General features: G+C 45.6%; 1 protein-coding gene and 2 long non-coding RNA genes across 4 annotated transcripts in view; 2 read left to right on the top strand and 1 right to left on the bottom strand.

Moving 5' to 3' along the window:
• Positions 1–22,344, bottom strand: part of nkain2 (sodium/potassium transporting ATPase interacting 2) — a 113,436-nt gene that overhangs the window by 57,389 nt on the left and 33,703 nt on the right. The window lies entirely within an intron of this gene.
• Positions 7,371–7,802, top strand: LOC146691657 (uncharacterized). Its single transcript, XR_014915383.1, has 2 exons — positions 7,371–7,588; positions 7,668–7,802. It is a non-coding gene; the product is annotated as an uncharacterized LOC146691657 (long non-coding RNA).
• LOC146691656 (uncharacterized) lies at positions 11,813–12,407 on the top strand. Its single transcript, XR_014915382.1, has 2 exons — positions 11,813–12,193; positions 12,273–12,407. It is a non-coding gene; the product is annotated as an uncharacterized LOC146691656 (long non-coding RNA).

Below are 22,344 nucleotides of genomic sequence, written 5' to 3'. Positions count from 1 at the left end.
ACGATGGCTTTTCAATAAAAAAAAGGTATTAAGTGTATTTATGTTTGGGAAATGCACTGTAGACACGACACTAGTGATCCTTCACCCACAGAAAGCCACAAATTCTAAAACACAGATGCTTTACAAGCATCTTGAACCCCAGCAGGACCTATTAATCACCACAGTTTGTAGTTTCATCAATCAGTCTTCTGACCATATGGTCATGACCTTTGTTCCTAAGTAATGGTGTTGCAGAATAAGTGTTTTTACACAATGTTATGATGTCACATTGAAGATGATGCCCTTCTGGATCTAAATGATCCGACTTAGTGTTTTCACCGTCTGGACATTTGAGAGAAAATTGTGTCATTATCCTTGAAAAACTTCCAAAAACATGTTTCATAAGCCCACAGTGAGCTTGCCCCTTGACTGCCACGTTCAGATCCGTTCATTCTTGAGTCCAAGTCAACATTTGTGCCAGATGTAATTAAATCCCTTGCAGCTGCTCCTGAAATATCGCTTTCACGAGACAGCAACAGACATGAGATTACTGGGACCTTGGTCTTTTGACCTCTGACCACAAAAATCTAATCAGTTCACCTCTGAGTCCAAAGTGAACGTCTGTGCCACACTGGGAGAAACCCGTTTAAAGCTTTCAAAAGGACAGCTTGGCATAGAGATCGGCACCGTTTTTCCTAATTATTGCAGACATGCTGTGAAACCTCAAACAACTGGTCGACCAACAGAAAATTAATCATTAGTCATTAATCATGGCTAACTCCCTCAAATGTAAGGATTTGCTGTGGTTCTTTGTTAAATGCAGAAAACAATTTTGCAGATGAATCGCAGCCTAACTCTGACGTAATATTTGAACTAACGGTGGCTGTTTTTTTGTTTTTTTAATTCACCCCCTTTCTTCAATCAGCTGATTTTTCTGTCTTCTTTACACAGATTTATTTGGGACTCTTAATGATGAACTCACTGATGGGTCTGATAGGGTTAGAGAGGTCATTTATCATAATAACAAATATAAAATGCTTTGTCATAATGAAGTAAACTGTAATCAGTTATACATGCATTACTGTTAAGCTCTCAGGGCTGTGTGTGTGTGTGTGTGTGTGTGTGTGTGTGTGTGTGTGTGTGTGTGTGTGTGTGTGTGGTAGAGCCAGTGAGTCTGGGGGGTGAGGGTTATTATCATTCAGTCACTGTAGGCTCATGCTGAGATAGTTAATGAAGTTAGCACAGCGTATGATATGGCACTGCTAAATATATTAACGCACACAGACAAAGACAGGGACAGGGAGATGGTGAGGGGGGAACAAAGAGAGAGCATGAGACAAAGAAAAGGTGTGCACTAAAAAGAAATAGGAAAAAAATATAACATGAAAGCTAAGGATGCCATTATTAGCTTCATTTAGTGCAAATGAGACTGATATTTACTGTTCTACACTCTCAGCTAGAAGAGATTACACATCATCGACTTACATATCAAATCAAGGGCTTCATTACCAGCCATGACTGTGTAGCTGGTATTGTTTTCAGCTTGTGAGGCTGCCTGTCTGTGAGTGTCTCTCATTTAAATGAATACTGTAGCAGGAGGTAACACAAAGGTGGTCTGTCTGCACAGATTTTGTCAAGATAGCATTGCAACCCTGCAAAATACTGTCCCGAATCATTATGGGTGTGTCGTTGAGTTTAAAATGAACTTTGTTTACACCTGATCTCTTCTCACACACATGCAGGCAAATTTCTGGACGGCTGAGTTCAGAGTGCCCTAAAGGTAAGCCATACGGCAGCACTACAGACAAAGCTAGAGACCGTGTTGAGCTGGGATCACACCAGCAGCGAAGCCTGGGTGTTCTTGGACAAAAACCCATTATGAAAATATTACATGTTCGTACATCAACTAAAGGTGTAGTGTAGTGGTTTACGCATTTGCCTAGCAAGCGAAAGATCCCCAGACGTGACACCAATCTCTTTGGGGTTGCATCAAACAGGGCATGCGCTGTAAAAAGAAATCTGCCAAATGAAACATGTAGACCTGCTGTCTGTGGTAATCCATGTGAATAACAAAGCAGCTGAAAGGTATCTGATACAGAATATTTAATATAAGCATTAAAAATACAAATGATTGTGTAACCATGGTTGTTTGTTTGTTCGGTGTTAATGTTCTAGCGCTAGCATGAGGCTATGAACCCATTGTGGTACATTTTTGGCTGCACCAAAAGCCTCTTTTGAAATATACTTTGGTCATTCTCAGATCATCTCAGTCACTTGTACTTTTGAAAAGCTGAAAAAGAGCAACACTACTGGGAAACGTAAAAATGTTTGCCTTGAAAGTAAAAGTTGTGATTCAATTGTGTTCCAAAAGGTGCAAGTTTTACTTTGAAGAAACTTTTTGCAGTTTCTTTCAAATTTAGCAAGTAGTTGGGGAGTTTTTTGGTACAACATCAACCTAGCATCTGCCACCATCCTCCCATAAATGCTCGCCAACCAGTTGTTTTTTCCGTGGTTGCCAGGGGTTACTGACTGATAGGCCTGTGTAAACGCAGCTTTAAGCAATAACTTACAATAACAATGACCAAATCCTCATTTTTTCCTAGCAACCTCATTGGTCACCAGGTGGTCGCCAACTTGTCTCTAGGCGTGAGGACTAACCTAATTGGTAAACACAAGTAATCAAATTTCAACTAAACATTAAAGCATCAAAGTTCTTTTGACTCTTTCAAGCTGATTCTATATTTGTAAAACTGTAGCAGAAGGCTGGTCACTGGTCATTGTTATTTTATATCTCTATATAAATAAAATCATATTTAATACACTTTTTTTAAAATCCCAAAGTTTACGCTCAATATTTAACATAAAGTAGGGCTGATGGGCACTGGAGGAAGTCCTGCACAGATGGGAACATCCCAACAGTACCAGGCACGCTGTCATGACTACAACCGTAACAGTGCATAAACTTCACCAATCAGACCGTCGTTTTAAAAATGAGTTACTGAATGTGAGAGCTACACGGAAAAGGAAGGTGTATGAATGAGTGTGCGGCGTGCTGACATATGTGCATCCATCCATGTGTGGGTTTCTGTGTCAGGGCAGGTCTGCTGTGCTTGCACTTGACAGCACCTGCTGTTATTGGACACACTGGGCTCAGATGGCTCAACAATGTGTGTGTGTGTGTGTGTGTGTGTGTGTGTGTGTGTGTGTGTGTGTGTGTGTGTGTGTGTGTGTGTGTGTGTGTGTGAGTGAGACAGAGAGAGAGCGAGAGACTGTGCCTCTCTGTGTGAGTGCCTTTATGTTTGGATAGACTCTCTCTCTCTCTTTCTTTGTGTATCTGTATTATGTAAAAGTGTGTCCTCCCATTGACAATTATATAGTGGTACAATTGTGTCTCTCTCACAAGCAGGCACACACAACCATACAGACCATTATAAAAAGTCAGAGGCCTCCCAGCCTATTATAGAGGCCTCTTGGGGCCCCTCTTTCATCACCAATAATATAAACAGTCTTCACTCCAGCTGGGACACACACAGACACACACACACAGAGACACAGACACACACACACACAGACACACAGACAGAGACACACACACACACACGCACTCACACAAGCAAGAGAAGTCACAGAAAGGAGTATCCAGTGGAGAAAATCTGAGAAATGAAGTAAAGAATTTCTATAGCTTAACTGTCAGTCACTTAAAAAAACAGTTGTCGGGGTTTATTGCTCTAACCTGGGTTCATATAGGAACCAATGAAAGGAATATTCAAATTCAGACCATCTGTTCGTGCACTGCACTCGTCTTTTCATGTGAAACTCTCATTACATGTCTCAGCTGCAAAACAACTAACATCAGCTGCCCCAGTAGATCATCCTTTGTATTTCACTTCTTCAATTCTCCTAACAGAAAGGAGACATGTAAGCACCCCCCTCACCTCCCTACCCTCCTAACGCCTGCATCCTTTTTCATGAATCGTATGACAGAAGAAACAGTTTGAGTTTCTTCTGCTTTTCAACAACTTTAACTCTGGGGGAAGGGAGATGAAGAGCTGTGCATAGGAGCCTCGTTCCCAGCAGCAGTTTATGGCCTGCATGTAAGCAGATATGGCAGTTTTGTGATACGTGCAGCTGATGAAAGCTTCAGTGGTGTGCAGGTGGAGCTCCAAGCTGGCTAGCCGGGTCCTTTGGGATTAGATGCAGCTCGCTTTGATGCTGCTGACAGATTTGGACATTTCAGAGCCAATGCTTAGGCCAGGTAGGCATGCACACTAGGGTTATTTTAAATGCTGTACATATGTACTGTAAATCTGCAGGTGGACACAGCAAATTACTCTCGATATGTTCTGGTCTAGCACATAAGAATACTTGGAGCTCTGGAGAGCCAATGCTTGCATCTATGAATGCGTGGAAAATAAAGTGGGTACTCCATTTCTCTGTTTAACAATGGTTCACAAAACACAGAAAACAACTTTATATTCAGCCTTCTGTCAATCTATCTAATGCCAGCACAAATTCCCTCAGGGACCAAGAATGTTTATTCCACCTACTGTTTTGTTAGCATAGACTGATGCGTGTGCTCTTCCTGGCATCAGCTTCCCAAATGCAGACGGAGTCTAAGTAGAGCTACAGTGAATCTATCACTCCCCTGCTATCCATTTACGTGGAGAGAGGCCAAATTCCTGAGAAAAAATAAAATAGATTCTGGGCTGCGTTTAAAGGGAAAGTAATCTAACTGCCAAAGTAACAAAGACCAATCACCTGCTTGTCTCAAACAATGATTTGAAGCTTTGCAAAAAACGTGATTTTTATTTGTTACCAAGCTGCAGGAGGTGAAAGGTGGCATCGACAGCAGTTTTCCACAAACGACACTGTGACCTCTGTTGCCGGCTAATTTACTCTCCTGTCGTTGATTAGCGCCGTTAATGAAACTCTGTCAGTTACACACACACACACACACTGGGGTGCAAAACCATCATAGCGTTTCGAACATTTAGGTTTTAGTGGTGAGTAAAGATACACAACCTACAACACTATCCATGTATCCAGGTTACTCCAGGCCAGTGTTAACTGTGCATATTTAAAGTGTCAGAAACAATAAACGTGTGGATTTTTATTGTTGTTTTTGTAGGCAGGTTATTTGTGGCTGATGTGATTAACACTACGGGCAGATAGGTGCAACATTTGACAGTCACAGCAAATCTGTAGAACGGTTGGCAGCGGCTGTTCTTAACTTGATTATGCAATTGAATGTTTAAAAAAATGTGACATTTGGTTGGGTAAACTAATGATTGATTGTGTAAAAAAAAGCAGGAATACTGCCAGCCGCCTGGTCTCTGGAGACGCACAGAATGCAAAGCAAGGTTTCTGCAATAAAGGTTCATAGGTCGAGAGCTGCTGGGAAGTCTGGGTAAAGTCCAGAAAACTGTGTGGTGTTGCCGAACGCATCGTACTGCTGCTAATGAATGATGATGAACAAATACAGTGGGGCAAAAAAGTATTTAGTCAGCCACCGATTGTGCAAGTTCCCCCACTTAAAATGATGACAGAGGTCAGTAATTTGCACCAGAGGTACACTTCAACTGTGAGAGACAGAATGTGAAAAAAAAATCCATGAATCCACATGGTAGGATTTGTAAAGAATTTATTCGTAAATCAGGGTGGAAAATAAGTATTTGGTCACCTCAAACAAGGAAAATCTCTGGCTCTCACAGACCTGTAACGTCTTCTGTAAGAAGCTTTTCTGTCCCCCACTCGTTACCTGTATGAATGGCACCTGTTTGAACTCATCATCTGTATAAAAGACACCTGTCCACAGCCTCAAACAGTCAGACTCCAAACGCCGCCATGGCCAAGACCAAAGAGCTTTCGAAGGACACCAGGAAAAGTATTGTAGACCTGCACCAGACTGGGAAGAGTGAATCTACAATAGGCAAGCAGCTTGGTGTGAAAAAATCAACTGTGGGAGCAATCATCAGAAAATGGAAGACATACAAGACCACTGATAATCTCCCTCGATCTGGGACTCCACGCAAGATCTCATCCCGTGGGGTCAAAATGATCATGAGAACGGTGAGCAAAGATCCCAGAACCACACGGGGGGACCTGGTGAATGACCTGCAGAGAGCTGGGACCAAAGTAACAAAGGTCACCATCAGTAACACACTACAACGGCAGGGAATCAAATCCCGCAGTGCCAGACGTGTTCCGCTGCTGAAGCCAGTGCATGTCCAGGCCCGTCTGAAGTTTGCCAGAGAGCACATAGATGATACAGCAGAGGATTGGGAGAATGTCATGTGGTCAGATGAAACCAAAGTAGAACTTTTTGGTATAAACTCAACTCGTCGTGTTTGGAGGAAGAAGAATACTGAGTTGCATCCCAAGAACACCATACCTACTGTGAAGCATGGGGGTGGAAACATCATGCTATGGGGCTGTTTTTCTGCCAAGGGGACAGGACGACTGATCCGTGTTAAGGACAGAATGAATGGGGCCATGTATCGTGAGATTTTGAGCCAAAACCTCCTTCCATCAGTGAGAACTTTGAAGATGAAACGAGGCTGGGTCTTCCAACATGACAATGATCCAAAACACACCGCCCGGGCAACAAAGGAGTGGCTCCGTAAGAAGCATTTGAAAGTCCTGGAGTGGCCTAGCCAGTCTCCAGACCTCAACCCCATAGAAAATCTGTGGCGGGAGTTGAAAGTCCGTGTTGCTCAGCGACAGCCCCAAAACATCACTGCTCTCGAGAAGATCTGCATGGAGGAATGGGCCAAAATACCAGCTACTGTGTGTGCAAACCTGGTAAAGACCTATAGTAAACGTTTGACCTCTGTTATTGCCAACAAAGGTTATGTTACAAAGTATTGAGCTGTATTTTTGTTATTGACCAAATACTTATTTTCCACCCTGATTTACGAATAAATTCTTTACAAATCCTACCATGTGGATTCATGGATTTTTTTTTTCACATTCTGTCTCTCACAGTTGAAGTGTACCTCTGGTGCAAATTACTGACCTCTGTCATCATTTTAGGTGGGGGAACTTGCACAATCGGTGGCTGACTAAATACTTTTTTGCCCCACTGTATCAGCTGAACAACTGAGCAAAACTGAATGGTGCCCACTCTTTTACATGTATAAACAGAGGTTATTGTACTGGACTAATTCCATGCACTCACTAAGTGTTAAGCTAAAAATAAATAAATGAATGAATAAAATCCCAATGCTTTGTACTAATAGTGCTTCTGACAGAGTCTGTCAGAGTCTGACAGACATAGGATTTTTAAGACAGATACCATTATTTCGTGATTTGAAAATCGAATATTCTTTCAGACACATGACACATAAACACATTTCCCTAATATTTACTATTATTCGCTCATTTACTGTCACGGTCCCCGTGCCTGCTCGGCTGGCCCTGTGTGGCTACATGTTATGTTTTGTCTTTTCTCTCTCTCCTCTCTCTCTGCTCGCTGCCTGGGCGGAGCTCATTGTGAGCTCCCGGCCTCCACCACCTGTAGGCAATCACCTGTGGCTCCTCACCCTGTTTGCTCCCGCTACTTAAGGCAGTGACTGAGAGCACCTCGCCGCTGGACTATTGAATAACGCTCGTCAGTGCTACTTTAGCCTCAGCCAGTTTTGAGCTCTGTCCGTAAAAGTTCCGTGCTAACCCTTGTTCTCTGTATGCAGATTTCTCGTGTTTTGGTTTGGAGACTCTGGACGCTTTTCCCGACCCCGCTCTGCACCCCTGGGAACCCTGGCCCCCTTCTCCCTCACCTGTATATAGTGCACCTGGAGTGTGTAAATAAACCTGTTTTTCTGAGACTTCTGCTTCCTCGGCCCCGGCCCCGATCACCTTGGAGGAGCTACTACACCGGCATGAGCAGATGTTAGTCCGGCTCAGTGGAGAGGTGGCCGCCTTGGCTCTGGCCGTCGCCCAACGAACACCACTAGAGGCGAGCCCCCCCGAGGCGAGCCCCCCGGAGCGCCCAGCCTCTGCCTCATCTCCTCAGGTAACATCAGGCTTTGCTGCAAGCGCTGCTGCACCGCCTCTCTCCTCTGTGTCTTTGGATAAGCTGTTGCCCACACCTGAGGCATTCACGGGGGAGCTGGGGAAGTGCGCGGGGTTTTTGATGCAGTGCGCTATGCATTTTCGCCAATTGCCACATGTCTTTTCTAGCGATGAGGTCAAGATCGCCTATTTCGTTCAGCTGTTACGTGACCGTGCTTTGACCTGGGCGCAGGCTCAACTTCAAGCAAACCCTGTAATTACGTATGCTGACTTCCTTTCCAAGTTTAAGGCTGTGTTTGATAAGGGCTCCAGCACAGAAGCCGCCGGTCACCGCTTACTCAACCTTAAACAAGGTAAGCGCAGCATGGCTGATTATTCTGTTGATTTTTGGACCCTGGCAGCGCAAACAAAGTGGGGGCAGGAGGCATTAAGGACCACGTTACTAAACAACATCAATGACGACCTAAAGGACGAATTAATGATGCGTGAACTCCCTCAATCTCTGGAGGCTGTTATGTCGCTGTGTATTCAGGTGGATGATCGGCTGCGTGCGCGCCGGAGCGTGCGGAGGCACGCACCGCGGGAGCCGCGGGCAACAAGAGACCCATCCCCCGAGTCACGAGGAGCCCGTGAGTACAGCGGGGGCGAGGAAGGAGAGCAGCCGATGCAGATAGGACGCTCCCGCCTTTCACCCGCGGAACGTCAGCGTCGGTTCTCCGCTGGTGAGTGCCTGTATTGCGGCCGTAAGGGTCACTTTATCTCCACCTGCCCGGCTCTGGCAAAAGAGCGCGCCCACCAGTAATGGAGAGGGTACTGGTGGGCGACCTGTCTGGTAAACACTCCCATCCACGTTTAACATTGCCCGCAAAGCTCATGATACAGACAGCGATTCACCCTCTTTCTGCATTAATAGACTCTGGTGCTGAGCAGAGCTTCATTGATATCTCACTAGCCACAAAGCTGAACGTTGCTACCACAGCTTTGCCTAATCCGCTCCGTGTGTCTGCCTTATCAGGCCAACGTTTGCCAGACATCACTCATATTACTGAACCCTTGTCTCTCACACTCTCCGGTAACCATACTGAAAGGATTAGCTTCTTCGTGTTCAAGACACCGTTTGCACCACTTGTGTTAGGTTACCCCTGGTTGGTGCAACATAACCCCCAGATAGACTGGAAGAAAGGGCGTGTTACGGGGTGGAGTGTGGAATGCCACATGAACTGTCTTAAAACTGCCACCCCCCCGGTCACTCGGCTAACCACAGTTGAGCCCACAGAGGAGTGCGATTTGTCCGCTGTTCCCTTTGTCTATCACGACCTGGCAGCAGTATTCAGCAAGGACAAAGCAAAAATGCTCCCCCCCCACAGGCCCTACGACTGTGCCATTGACCTCCTCCCGGGGGCGCCGCTTCCCTCTGGCCGCTTGTATAGTCTCACCCAACCTGAGAGAGAGACAATGGAGAAATACATCACCGACTCGCTGGCCGCGGGCATTATGCGGTCCTCTTCTTCTCCTGTGGGTGCGGGGGTTTTTTTTGTCAGCAAGAAAGACAAAACCCTCCGGCCGTGTATAGACTATCGTGGCCTCAACAGAATCACGATCAAAAACAAATACCCGCTGCCCCTTCTCTCCTCTGCCTTTGAACTACTTCAAGGGGCTACAGTGTTCACCAAACTCGATCTGAGAAACGCTTACCACCTAGTGAGGATTCGAAAGGGAGACGAGTGGAAGACGGCATTCAATACACATCTTGGTCATTTTGAGTATTTGGTAATGCCCTTCGGTCTGACGAACGCCCCTGCTGTTTTCCAAGCGCTAGTCAATGATGTCCTCAGGGATTTTATTAACCGCTGTGCTTTTGTCTACCTTGATGACATTCTTGTTTTTTCAAAGACTGTGAAGGAGCACGAAGTCCATGTGAGACAGATTCTCCAGCGCCTGTTGGAGAACAGACTCTTTGTGAAGGCGGAGAAATGTGACTTCCACGTAGACTCAGTGGCGTTCTTGGGGTACATCATCGCTCAAGGTAATCTGAAGCCTGACCCGGCAAAGGTCCAAACAGTCCTAGACTGGCCCAAGCCCCCAAATCGCCTGCAGCTCCAGCGTTTTTTGGGCTTTGCCAATTTCTACAGGCGCTTCATTAAAGATTATAGTAAGATCGCATTGCCTCTCACAAGACTTACTTCCCCGAAGGTGTCGTTTCAGTGGGACCCGCCAGCCCAGGAGGCGTTCGCCTGCCTAAAGGAAAGGTTTGCCACCGCTCCTATCCTTCAACAGCCTGACCTCAACCAACAGTTCGTGGTGGAGGTGGATGCGTCGGAGACGGGGGTTGGGGCAGTCCTGTCTCAGCGCTTTAAAGGTAAACTCCACCCGTGTGCCTTCTTCTCTCGCCGCCTCACACCAGCGGAGCGGAATTACGACATCGGGGACCGAGAGCTGCTGGCTGTGAAACTCTCACTAGAGGAATGGAGGCACTGGCTAGAGGGCGCTGAGCATCCCTTTATTGTATGGACAGACCACAAAAACCTGGAGTACATCCGGTCAGCGAAGCGTCTCAACTCCCGGCAGGCCAGGTGGGCTCTGTTTTTCTCACGGTTTGACTTTTCTCTCACCTACAGGCCCGGGTCACGAAACGTAAAACCTGACGCCCTTTCCCGGCTGTTCACCGTTACGGAGAAAGACCCTGACCCTGAGCCCATCCTCCCCTCCTCCTGCGTGTTTGGAGCAGTCACTTGGGCGATTGAATCCCAAATCCTCGAGGCGCAAGTCACCGAACCCGACCCAGGGACGGGCCCACCAGGGCGGCTTTATGTTCCCACGTCCGTCAGGTCACGTGTTCTCCAGTGGGGTCACACCGCCCGCTTTTCCTGCCACCCTGGACTTCATCGCACGATCTCCTTCTTGCAACGTTACTTCTGGTGGCCCTCCCTGATAAAAGACACTAGAGACTATGTGACCGCCTGTCCCACGTGCGCTCAAAACAAGCGTCCCAACCAACCGCCGTCCGGGTTGCTCCAGCCTCTCCCCACTCCTGGCCGGCCCTGGTCCCACATCGCCCTGGACTTCGTCACGGGGCTGCCGTCCTCTTCAGGTAACACAGTAATACTAACCATTGTGGACCGTTTTTCTAAGGCTGCACATTTTGTTGCCCTCATAAAGCTCCCGACCGCACTGGAGACTGCTCAACTGCTCACGGCACATGTGTTTAGGCTGCACGGCATCCCTGACGACATCGTGTCCGACAGAGGCCCTCAGTTCACCTCGCAGGTTTGGAAAGAGTTCTGCACGACCCTGGGAGCAAAGGTTAGTCTTTCATCTGGTTTTCACCCTCAGACCAACGGACAGACGGAGCGTGCCAACCAGGAGCTGGAAGCTGCCCTTCGCTGTGTTGTCTCCCACAACCAAGGCACCTGGAGCGACCAGTTACCGTGGATTGAGTACGCTCATAACAGCCTCACGTCGTCCGCCACGGGAATGTCGCCGTTCGAGGCTTCTCTGGGGTACCAACCGCCGCTGTTTCCTGCTCTTGAAGGCGAGCATGCGGTCCCCTCTCTGCAACACCACCTCCGAAGGTGCCGTCGGGCCTGGCGTACTACCAGAGCGGCCCTGCTCCGAACTAAGGAGCAAAACAAGGCCCTCGCTGATCGCCGTCGGACCCCTGCCCCTGCATACGCCGCGGGTCAGAAGGTATGGCTGTCCACTCGCGTTGTGCCTATTCGCGCTGAGTCTAAGAAACTGGCGCCCACCTTCCTTGGGCCTTTTGAAATTGACTCTGTTGTCAACCCGGTGTCTGTTCGCCTGAAGCTGCGCCGGGGACGGGGTTTCCAGTACCTGGTGGATTGGGAGGGCTACGGGCCGGAGGAACGGTCCTGGGTGCCCCGGTCGGCTGTCCTGGCCAAGGAGTTGATCCGGGACTTCCATCGTCGGTGTCCGGGTAAGCCTGGTGGGTCGCCGGGAGGCTCCCGTTGAGGGGGGGGTACTGTCACGGTCCCCGTGCCTGCTCGGCTGGCCCTGTGTGGCTACATGTTATGTTTTGTCTTTTCTCTCTCTCCTCTCTCTCTGCTCGCTGCCTGGGCGGAGCTCATTGTGAGCTCCCGGCCTCCACCACCTGTAGGCAATCACCTGTGGCTCCTCACCCTGTTTGCTCCCGCTACTTAAGGCAGTGACTGAGAGCACCTCGCCGCTGGACTATTGAATAACGCTCGTCAGTGCTACTTTAGCCTCAGCCAGTTTTGAGCTCTGTCCGTAAAAGTTCCGTGCTAACCCTTGTTCTCTGTATGCAGATTTCTCGTGTTTTGGTTTGGAGACTCTGGACGCTTTTCCCGACCCCGCTCTGCACCCCTGGGAACCCTGGCCCCCTTCTCCCTCACCTGTATATAGTGCACCTGGAGTGTGTAAATAAACCTGTTTTTCTGAGACTTCAGTCTGCGCCGAGTCCTCCCTGCTCCTCCGTGACATTTACGCTCTGCCCGACTACCTGCTGGTTTTCGTGTTTCTGGCGTTCCAAACACGGGTGTTGTAAATAGGGACATGTAGAGTGCCCTTTGTTGGACAAACGATGGCAACGTCAACATTTGCAACATGGCTAAAAGAAGTTTCTCACAATTCATTTTTTTCCTTTTTAATTTTTAATTTATCAGCTGTTACAAATGCTGACATAGATCAGCATAGGTCAATAGTACTGGTTGCCGACATATCTAGTAGAAGTAAATATGCCTTTTGTTGAATTGTTTATCTCTGTTGTGACCATAACATTCTATTCAAATTCTCTTCCATTTCTTTTCTTTAGTTACTTTTTTAATGAATTAACTTAACTATCTGTTTGGTAAACTAAGCCTGGCAAACTGGAGATTGACTGAAAAAACCCATGAAGTAAGGTGACATAAGCGAAGCATATCTGCTAAAATATCTACCCACGTCCTCATTTTAGGTTTGGAAGCATTTTTAGTAGATAAAGGCGAATGGCTTAAGCAAGAAATGAGCTGTCGTTTGGGGCAGGCCTCGAAGGGGACTGGTAGCGGCTCCCGGGCCTGGCAGATCCCCATGTACTAAATAGAAGCGAAGAAGTGAAAGGATTGAAAAGGGGAGGGAGGGTGAGGCACATAAATGAGAACAAACAGCTTGTAGAACTGGGGGGGTCATAAGACTCGGAAGGGGCGTGTTTTGAGACGTGGTCCCGCTCCTGATATTCATAAATGTATCTCCAACAAAGATGTATTCCAACACAGCTCATAGCAGGGGAATGTGTATAAAAATGGCTGTAATGCCTGAGCAATAAATGCACAGGTTTTGTAACACCCCTTGAATTAAAGCTGAAAATCTGCACTTCAATCACGTATTGACTAACTGATTTAAACTCTACTGTGGTGGTGTACAGAGGCAAGTCTACAAAGGTTGTGTCTGTGTCCAACAAATTGTGGAGCTAATGATGCCATCAACGTAGTTTCCATCTTCAAATATTTAACTAGTTCAGCCTTATCGATCATATTTAGGTTAAAACACAGCTTATTCGGCTTTGTTCTCACTCTCCAGCTATGCTATGAGTTCAGTTGACTTTAGGCTTGTTGCTTTAGTTTTTACACTATGCAACACCACCCACTTAACATTCAGCCATCCAACTACTGACTAACACACTTCGTGAAGTCAAATATGTTTTTGCTTCTCTTTGGTTAATAAATTGGTAAAAGCTTTGCCTTTCCCATTATTTGTCATGCCTCATGGAGGTGGACAACGAAACACGCAACAGCAGGAAAAGTGTGTGTGCCGCATGGTTGTGGTTCTTGACGATGCTGTGCGCATTCCTCTGGGAGTGCTGGTGGAGGATAGTGACGTGGTGTCAGCAACTTATCGATGCTACAGCTGTGCAAAGATGCCACACTTCCTCAGCCTCCTCGGAAAACAGACCCACTCCTGATGATGTCATATGCATACTGCGACTGTGGGGGTCCCCGCTATGTGCACACAGTGAAACATGAAACTGCTGACCCTTTTAACCTCAACAAAGCCAGTGTGGACAGAGGAAGGTTTCCACCCCTCTGCTGTCTTCTGCAGTTCATTTGTGCTGCAAATTGTTTCTGCCACACACGCGCACACACACACTCGTACACACACGCAACACAGTGATGCAGATGCAGTGAGGGCAAAGACGCACCGAAATACTTCAGGAATAGATTAGCAGCAGAAAGAAATATGAAGCTGATGAAAGGGACAGCAGAGAGGCAGAGCAGGAAAGGGTCTTCGGTGAGGTGGAAAGAGTTGGGTCTATTTGATGATGAATGATAGATGGAAATCAAAGAATGAGCCTCGCTGCCGACAGGAGGACATCTGCACTGCGTGACTATTATGAGACACTGCCGAGCGACGAGTGTCTTTTATCTTAAACACAAGACGAAGAGAAAGAGAGAGAATGAGACAGTGAAGGATAGAGAGAGGGATCTGATGAGAGAACATGAGGAGATGGAGAGGTGATTAGGATCCCACTGTTACTGAGCAAAGAGATGAGTGGCACTGGGTGAGAGAAATGAAAATATCTCCATTCCTCCTTCCTCACCGTCTTTCCTTTCCCGACCTCCCTTTCCTTGCTCTCATTTCCTCCCATCCTTTTCCTTTTCTCATCATCATCTCCCAGCCTTCTTCCTTCCTTCATCTCTCCTGCATATTTAATATGTATTCATCTGTTAACAGATCTGTTATGTCACAAAACTGCAAATTACCTCATCTGCCCCCTCCCTCTTTTCCCCCCCATTACCTCACTACCTCCCACTTCCGTGCTCGCTTCCCATATTCTCTCCACCGTCTCCCTCTTTGTCCTCTATCTCCTCGTGAAGTTTTTCCTTCCTGTCCCGCCTGCTAGACTCCTCCACCCTCACCTACTTGCTCCCTCGGCTCTTTGGCTGACAGTTTTCGCTTGGTTGTGTGACCTTTAAAAAACTGCTGATCAAATTCTGCCGCTCATCCCATTAGGAACGACAGCGAGGGAAGGAAAGCAGAGAGGGATGAAGGGGAGGAGATCAGGTCAGATGGGCTGTGGTGAGACAACAAGAAGAAGCTGGAGAACGAGCTGGCAGAGAGAAGAGGCAGTATGGAAAGCAGCAGGGATGGAGCAGAGAGAAAAATAAACAGGGAGAGAAAAAATGTGAGAAAATGCCCAGAAACATCATATATGAGTCACGCAGGGAGCATCACGACCGAGTAGCAACATCCAAGCAAATCACAAACACGGTGAAACAAATACGTCCTTTTTTTCTTTACACAACTTTCCTTTTCTGTTTCTCTAATCACCCGAAACTTATTTTTGCAATAAACCTCAGAAGCATTCGTGGTTTTACTGTTAACTTAATTAAGGCCGCCTGCCTGCGCAGTGCCCTACTGTGTACAGCAAAAGCAATCTCCCATCGATTCGGTTCGCACAACGATCAATTCATCTCCATTGGAGGCTATTAGGGACCATTTGTGGCTACTTAGAGCTCGGAGAGAGAGAGAGAGAAAAGACGGCGGGGAAAGGTGGAGCGAGCAGAGGAGAAGGAAAAAGATGAAAGGATGTCGTGATCCGAAGAAAGGGAGGGAGAGCAAAAGAGTGGAAGAGGAGGAAAGAAAGAGGAAGGGGAAAGGAGCCGTGATGGAAAGAGACAATGATGATCACAGGTGAAAATCTCTATTAAATATCCAATTTCCTCCATTCAGGCCTACTCATTGTCATCACAGCTGTTCAGTTATAGCTGTAATAGCCATAATATCCTTAGTCACTCAGCCATACACGGACTATGCACTATTCCAAGTGGAAGTCCCACTTGAATTAACACTGCAGGATGGCCATAGTCATAAGCCATGCCGCTTTAGTGGAAACGGGCACTGAAAAAACATACCTGTGACTCACACAGGTGACGTGTTGCCTTTATATGAGTTGGATGAACTTTTAGGAGACTTGTGTTAAGCTACTGCTGAGCCTTCAGGTGCACCTATTATTTTTCCTGATCTTATGGGCTTTTGAGGCTGGTGAATAAGATTATGAAACTACAGCAGGAGATATGGCTTCATATTTAGTTCTGCCATAGCGTTTCGTCATGTGGATCTGAAGCTTGCATGCAGAGGTGAGGCTTAAGAATCACAGCAGGGTGTGTATTTCAGCTCCTGGTGATCATATTTCAGAGAAAAGGTGTAGAAAAGTTTAATTAGAATCCACGACCTGCGACCAGTGTATCCCGGCTGGGATGAGCTCCAGTCACTTGTGACCGTGAGTTGGATAGAAGGTTAAGAAAATGGATGGATGGATGGAAATTGTATTAGAATTTGTCTTCAAAGGTAAAGCCATTGCTGTTATTCTGTTTTCAATGCTGATGTACTGTTTGGTATACCAAAATAGCATGCGAGAATCTTCAGTTACAGTGGAATACTGGAGCATGCAAGCCTAGGACATTACATTGGCAAAATATTTCCACAGTTGAGTCACCTTACATACAATCAGACAATATAAAACATGTACACAGCTTCCAGGTCTAAAATAAAGGCAACATGGAAGCTGAATCGTTAAACTTGTATACTTTTTTGTGGCCAGCAGGGGGTGATTCCTCTGGTTGTAAAAAAAATAAAAATAAAATAAAAACCTATTGGAGAATGGCACCAGGCTTATGACCTTTATGACCTCTATTACTATTTTCGGGTCAGATTATCCAATATATGCTCATTTGCCCTCCCTCTCATATGCTGTCTATGCCCATATTGCAGAACAGTGGCCCATGTTAAACAAATTTGGGCTATGACTGTAATGTGTCTCCAAGTGCAAATGGACTTCTCTGTAAATGACATGAATGCACTAAGAAGTCCAATCACAAAGACACATCCTACTCCGAGGTGCACAGTTTGGGATGCAGACCCCCTTGCAGATTCTGCCAAAGATTATAGTTATTCTGAAAGCATTCAAAAGGTTCTCGGGTGAAAAGCTGCTGGAGTAGGGACTTTTAAGAGATTTAGGATTTTAAGCAAAGGAGAAACTGGCGGAAAGACAAAGAGGTGAGGCGAAATTATTCCCCAAACACTGAATGACAGTGAGTTAATGAAACGCTACAGATTAGACTGTGCAGGGATAATGTTTGTGGTCGATCTCATTAGAGATTCGCTCACATCTCCCACCCAACACATTAACGCTATAATGCCGGAAATGAAAATGATCATCGCAACACGAAGATATCTGGCAGCTGGAAAAATGCAACAGTGCAGCACTGATGTCTGTCGCAACCTTTGATCAGCAGACTGATCGCACACAACAAAAAATAACGACGTCTCCGCCTGAGACACACTTCATTGTATCACAGAAACTGAAAGCAGAACAATTTATTTTAGTCAGTAAAGACAAGAAAAATACTATCAGCGTGTGAAGAGGCTACACTGCAAGTAGGTGGGACTCCTAGTTTATTAGTAATTTTGAATGTTGTCAATTCAATTCTATTTATATAGCGTCAATCACAACAGTCGGCCTCTGTGGACTTTAACATTGTAAGCTAAAGACCCTACAATAATACAGAGAACCCTGTATGAGCAAGCACCCGGTGACAGTGGGAAGGAAAATCTCGTTTCTAACGGGAAGAAACCTCCAGCACTCAGGGAGGGGCAAGTTTTCTAATAAAGCCTAAATTATATGATTAGGTATATCAACTTGAATGGCCAAAGTAAGCCAATCATCACAAAAAGTGTATTTTTCTCTTAAAAATGTATCAAACTTTAAAAAGGAACCAGGTCAAGCCCTCCTTCTCAGAACCTTTTTACCTGCTAGAACTCTTTGGCAGAAAGTTTGTGGCTTAGCAGCTCTATGAGAGGATTCCCTCAATGTTTGTCTACAGGTAGATACTTCAAAGACAAAGTCTCCTTTGAGCCTGAAGTGAGGAGGCAAGCAGAAAACCTTGATCAAATGACCTCAGAGATCTACTGGTGTTACAAGGCCTCGGTGTGTCTCTTATTACAGACAGAGCTCTAAAAATGATCACAAGAATTTCTAAATGAATTCAAAATATTTTCGACAGCCAAGATGACAGATCATAATCATGGTTACATGAGAGATTTAAGTGTCGCATAAATTTTGAAATGAATACAGTGGAGTGTCATTGGCCACACTGGAAAAGTGTCTGGAGCTGTTTGGTCACACCTGAAGGTGGGATGAAAGGCCAGCACTCACAGGATCGTGTACGAATCAACCATTTAAATAACAGCCTAGAAAAAGCTTGAAGGAGGAGTCCAAACCTTCATCAAAAAGTGACACAATAAGTCAACATATTTTCTTGGCTGGGAATGATGCCGGAAATGACACTCATGAAAGTCAAGAGAAAGTTTCAGGTCCAAGAGAATGTTTGAACGCTGGTTTTCCATGCCAGAAAGTGCTCAGGTTTACATTAGTGGCTCTTACACTTTTATATATGAAGTGATTTGCTCAGAGCTGGTAGTTTGGTCTCCAGGAGGCATTTCAGACTCTCAGACAACACTCCATCAAATGTCAGTCAGAAGTGTACAAGACTTATATTGATACGCACTATTGGACTGAACCATCCATCCTCTTCCATTTATTCAATTAACTGTTGCAGGGGGATCCTGCTGCAATTGCACCACATCACATATTAATTCAACTCAGGACCTGCTGGCTTAGCAACCCCTGTGGTTATTTTACGTGTCATCACATCAGGTCATGGTCTCTCACCACCACATTCATGTTCTGGTTTCTTCCTGTGTGCACACCTCTTTAGTCTTTTAAAGGTCTTTTCTAGTGATCAGAGACTAGAAATTAATCAATTCATTTTATTAAAGACAGGCTACAAGAAACAAAAGGGACATCATAATGTGTACAACAACAAAATGCAACCACAACTTCCTTGTGACCAGGAAAAATCAGTGGTTGCCCAATGAAGTTTTATGATTCTGGTGACTGATTACAAGTAGTTGCAGCAAAAGGTATTCAATCAAACGTAACGGCACAGATTACCTGGTGAGAGAGGAATTATTTTGGTCGTTCCACAATTTTCAGGCACTGTTTTCCCTATTGTAACTGTAGCACAAGGAAGACCTGCAGTCACTCATCTACCTGGATGTGTGGACTGCTTGACTATTCTTTACATCACTTCCACTTTCCCACGCTTTCAGACTCATTTCTCTCACCATTATTCTGGCAATCAGTCATTTTCTCGCCCACGTTCTGCAAGCCGATCAGCCCCTATTCCATGTGCTTTAAATCTCAGGGCTCCTCTTTCATTCTCCCCTTTCAGGCTCATTCATGTGATCATCCTTGTCCCCACCTCCACCTCATCTCCAACTGCTTCATCTCCCCCACCATCAGCATCAGCACTCTGGGGGGCGCTGTCCTATTTCTTCATCATTGGACTCCGCTCTGCTGCGAAGTTTCATCTGAGTCTAATCGCCGAATAATTTATTACTCAAGCTTTGTACTTAAATAAAATATGTTGAGTTCTTCCAAATTATCTTTCCTTATTGAAACAAGATATTTTTTTAAAATGTGGGTGGTAAAACTGTGCACACAGAAGAAGCCAAAAGAAACCGAGTACACTGGCAAAGGTTCAAGACCACTGACTTCAGGCAGTTTCTACACTGAGTTTAAATGTCACTGCTCTGACCTGCCCAAAAAACTAGTGGTAGTACGTTTCAGGCTCCAGGGCTCCCAGTAATCGATGATTAGTGTTCCCAAAAACATGCGTCACTGTGAACTCAGACTCGAGTAAGTATTTCAAACTATATGGCCAACTATGGTTATATAAGTCTACTGTTAATCTATTGCAGCTTAATGAGGGATTTCATTTCACAAAGAATGAATGCAGTATCTAAAATATCACAGTTTAGATAAACTAAACTGTTTTTACCTGTCACAGATGGCCAGCAGTCACAATAAAAGTGTGCTGCACGACTGCCCAGCATCTCACATTAAAAATACTGGCCCAACACTTGTCACGTCTCATAGATTCTTGTCCAAATTATATGCATTTGGTTCATCTGTTTTGCACTTTTGTTGGCCTGTCATAATGTCAGTTTTTATAAATCTGGCTGCCGTGGCTGTCAGCAGATGGAAAAAGAGGACGGGAGCAGTGTTAGCCAGTTAGCAACACGCTGTAAGTGCTCTGATGTGTCATGTGGAACAACTGAGATGGATCAAGATGGCAGTGTGTTAATGAAAGCTGCGCTGCCGAGGAGCACTCGTAGGCTGTTATTATGGTCACACATCTTCACACTACAGCTCAAGACAGGCTACCTGGAAATATGATGAGTAACTACTAGCCCACAGGCAAAAATCCATTTTCCCACCTAATTTGCAGTAATAAGCCCCAGCACCTGAGCAAATTGGAACTGCAATTTGGATCCCACGGACATCTGACATTCTCAAAATGGAACGTCATTGGAAAAACAGACAGATAGATAGACGGTGCTGAAATCCTATTTCTGCAACATAATCAGAAATACCACGAGGGGGGATTTCCCTCGCTTTGTTCTTTTTGTCATTTTTTATTCGCAGCTCAGAGCGGCACTGACAAAGTACCTCAGTGATGAAATACATTCAGGTTCTCGCTCACTTCATACAAGATGCCACGGAGCCACTTGCTGGGAAGCTGTTTCATCCCAGCAGTCAAGATAAAAGTTTCTTAGATAGACTGCAGTACATGATTTCACCTCTTAACTCAATGGGTTGTTCCACATTGGGACCACTGATTTGAAAGATGAAGTTCTCAATGCTGAAAAGACCTGCACTGGCATTCTACTGTGGGACTTCTTATAACTACAACTTTGAACCAGAGCTTCCACAAAGCCATTCAAGCTTTGCCCAGCAACTGGGGTTCAGTCTCTTGTCCAGGGACTCTCCAGGACTGGCCAAATTCTAACCCTGCGATCAATGGAGCACCCACACCACCACCTGAGCCCCCTCTATGTATTGCTGGCCTTTTATTCTAATAATAACAATAATAATATGATGGGTAAGAAGTGCAGCAGACAACTGACTACTAAACTTACATTGCAGTAGTTTCTATCAGTGGTGGGGCAAAATTACCAAAGTGCAGGACTTATTCATTGGTGCTTATTCCTTTTCAGTTGCACACAGTCATGCAACGTATCAAGCAGAATCGCTGCATTTGCTTAGTGCGGGCAATGAAATGAGACGCTACCATATCATGAGCTACTCTGTGACTTCTTCCCCTTGGTTTCTATTTTTGTAGCATTGCTGCTAATATCATTAACTTCTGCAATTGCTCCACCTGAATTCGTTCCTCACCTCCCTTCCCTCTGTCCCTCTCTTCTGCCACGAGCACCACGGATCCGGTACACATCTCCTCGTGAATTAACTAAAGTGATTAATATTCCTTGGAAACATTTCTCTATGTAAACGTGGCATTTAAATGTCAGAAACACCGACTAATCAGTTTGGTATTTCAACAGATCTTCCCTCTCTGCCTGTGACTGTCCGCCCCTCCGTCTTTGCCTCTTTCTGCCGCTGCTCTTTTGTTTTTCTGTCAGCTGGGTGCTGCTCTCCCTCTTTCTCTCTCTCTTTGCCTGGAAACAACATCCAAAAAAGTCTGGCTGAAAAGTCTTGCTTCTGTTATCATCATCTCCTTTTTTAACAGTCAAATTGTCCCTATTATCAGTAAACCCCAGTGTAGGATAACACAGATAAAACAATGTATATTAGCTCAGCTTGCCAAGAAAAGACAAAAAAGCCCATTCTAATCTCAAACTGTGAGGCACAATTGATCCCAATTCCCAAAATATAGACAGCATGAGGGTTATTTATAGCAGCGATATCAGAGGGGTGCACACGGCACATCTGTGCGAGACGGAGTACACACACACAGGTAGGCAGACTGCATGGATACACAGGCGCACACACGACTGGGGGGGACATCCTCTCTCTTAGACTATCAATCAGATATCATTAGGCTGCCTAAAACAAGTGCACGTGTGTCTGAGTGCCTATGACAGTGTGTGTGTGTGTGTGTGTGTGTGTGTGCTTGTTTGATGGCCGTGTGCCGATCCTGAGCTGAATGTGTCATTAGCGATAATTGCAGGTTGCAGCCGAAGCTCTTTGCAGTCATTTAGCGTGATTGACCATTTGATTATGATTAATATTATACACATAAACTCAATAAATGCACCTGTCCCGTCTTTTTCCACCGTCTCTTCTCCCCAACCATCTCACTTTCTTTCCCTCCACATCTTCCACTTCTTTACCGTCCGCGTCCTTTTCCCCAACTCCCAGTCCGGTCACCTTCTTTCTGATGCTCTATCCTTTTTAATATACTTATTAAGTGCTGAATTTAAGGCCTTTGATGGAAACCTTGTCCATCTGTTTGTCTTCCTGCAGCTCCCTTTGAAAGC

This window comes from Copadichromis virginalis, linkage group LG15 (assembly GCF_057382275.1).
Source record: "Copadichromis virginalis isolate Kocher_CV1m ecotype Utaka linkage group LG15, C_Virginalis_male_GT1.1, whole genome shotgun sequence".
In the NCBI taxonomy this organism is placed as follows: domain Eukaryota; kingdom Metazoa; phylum Chordata; class Actinopteri; order Cichliformes; family Cichlidae; genus Copadichromis; species Copadichromis virginalis.
Note: the sequence above shows the minus strand (reverse complement) of the source record. Positions and strands in the feature narration are given on the sequence as shown.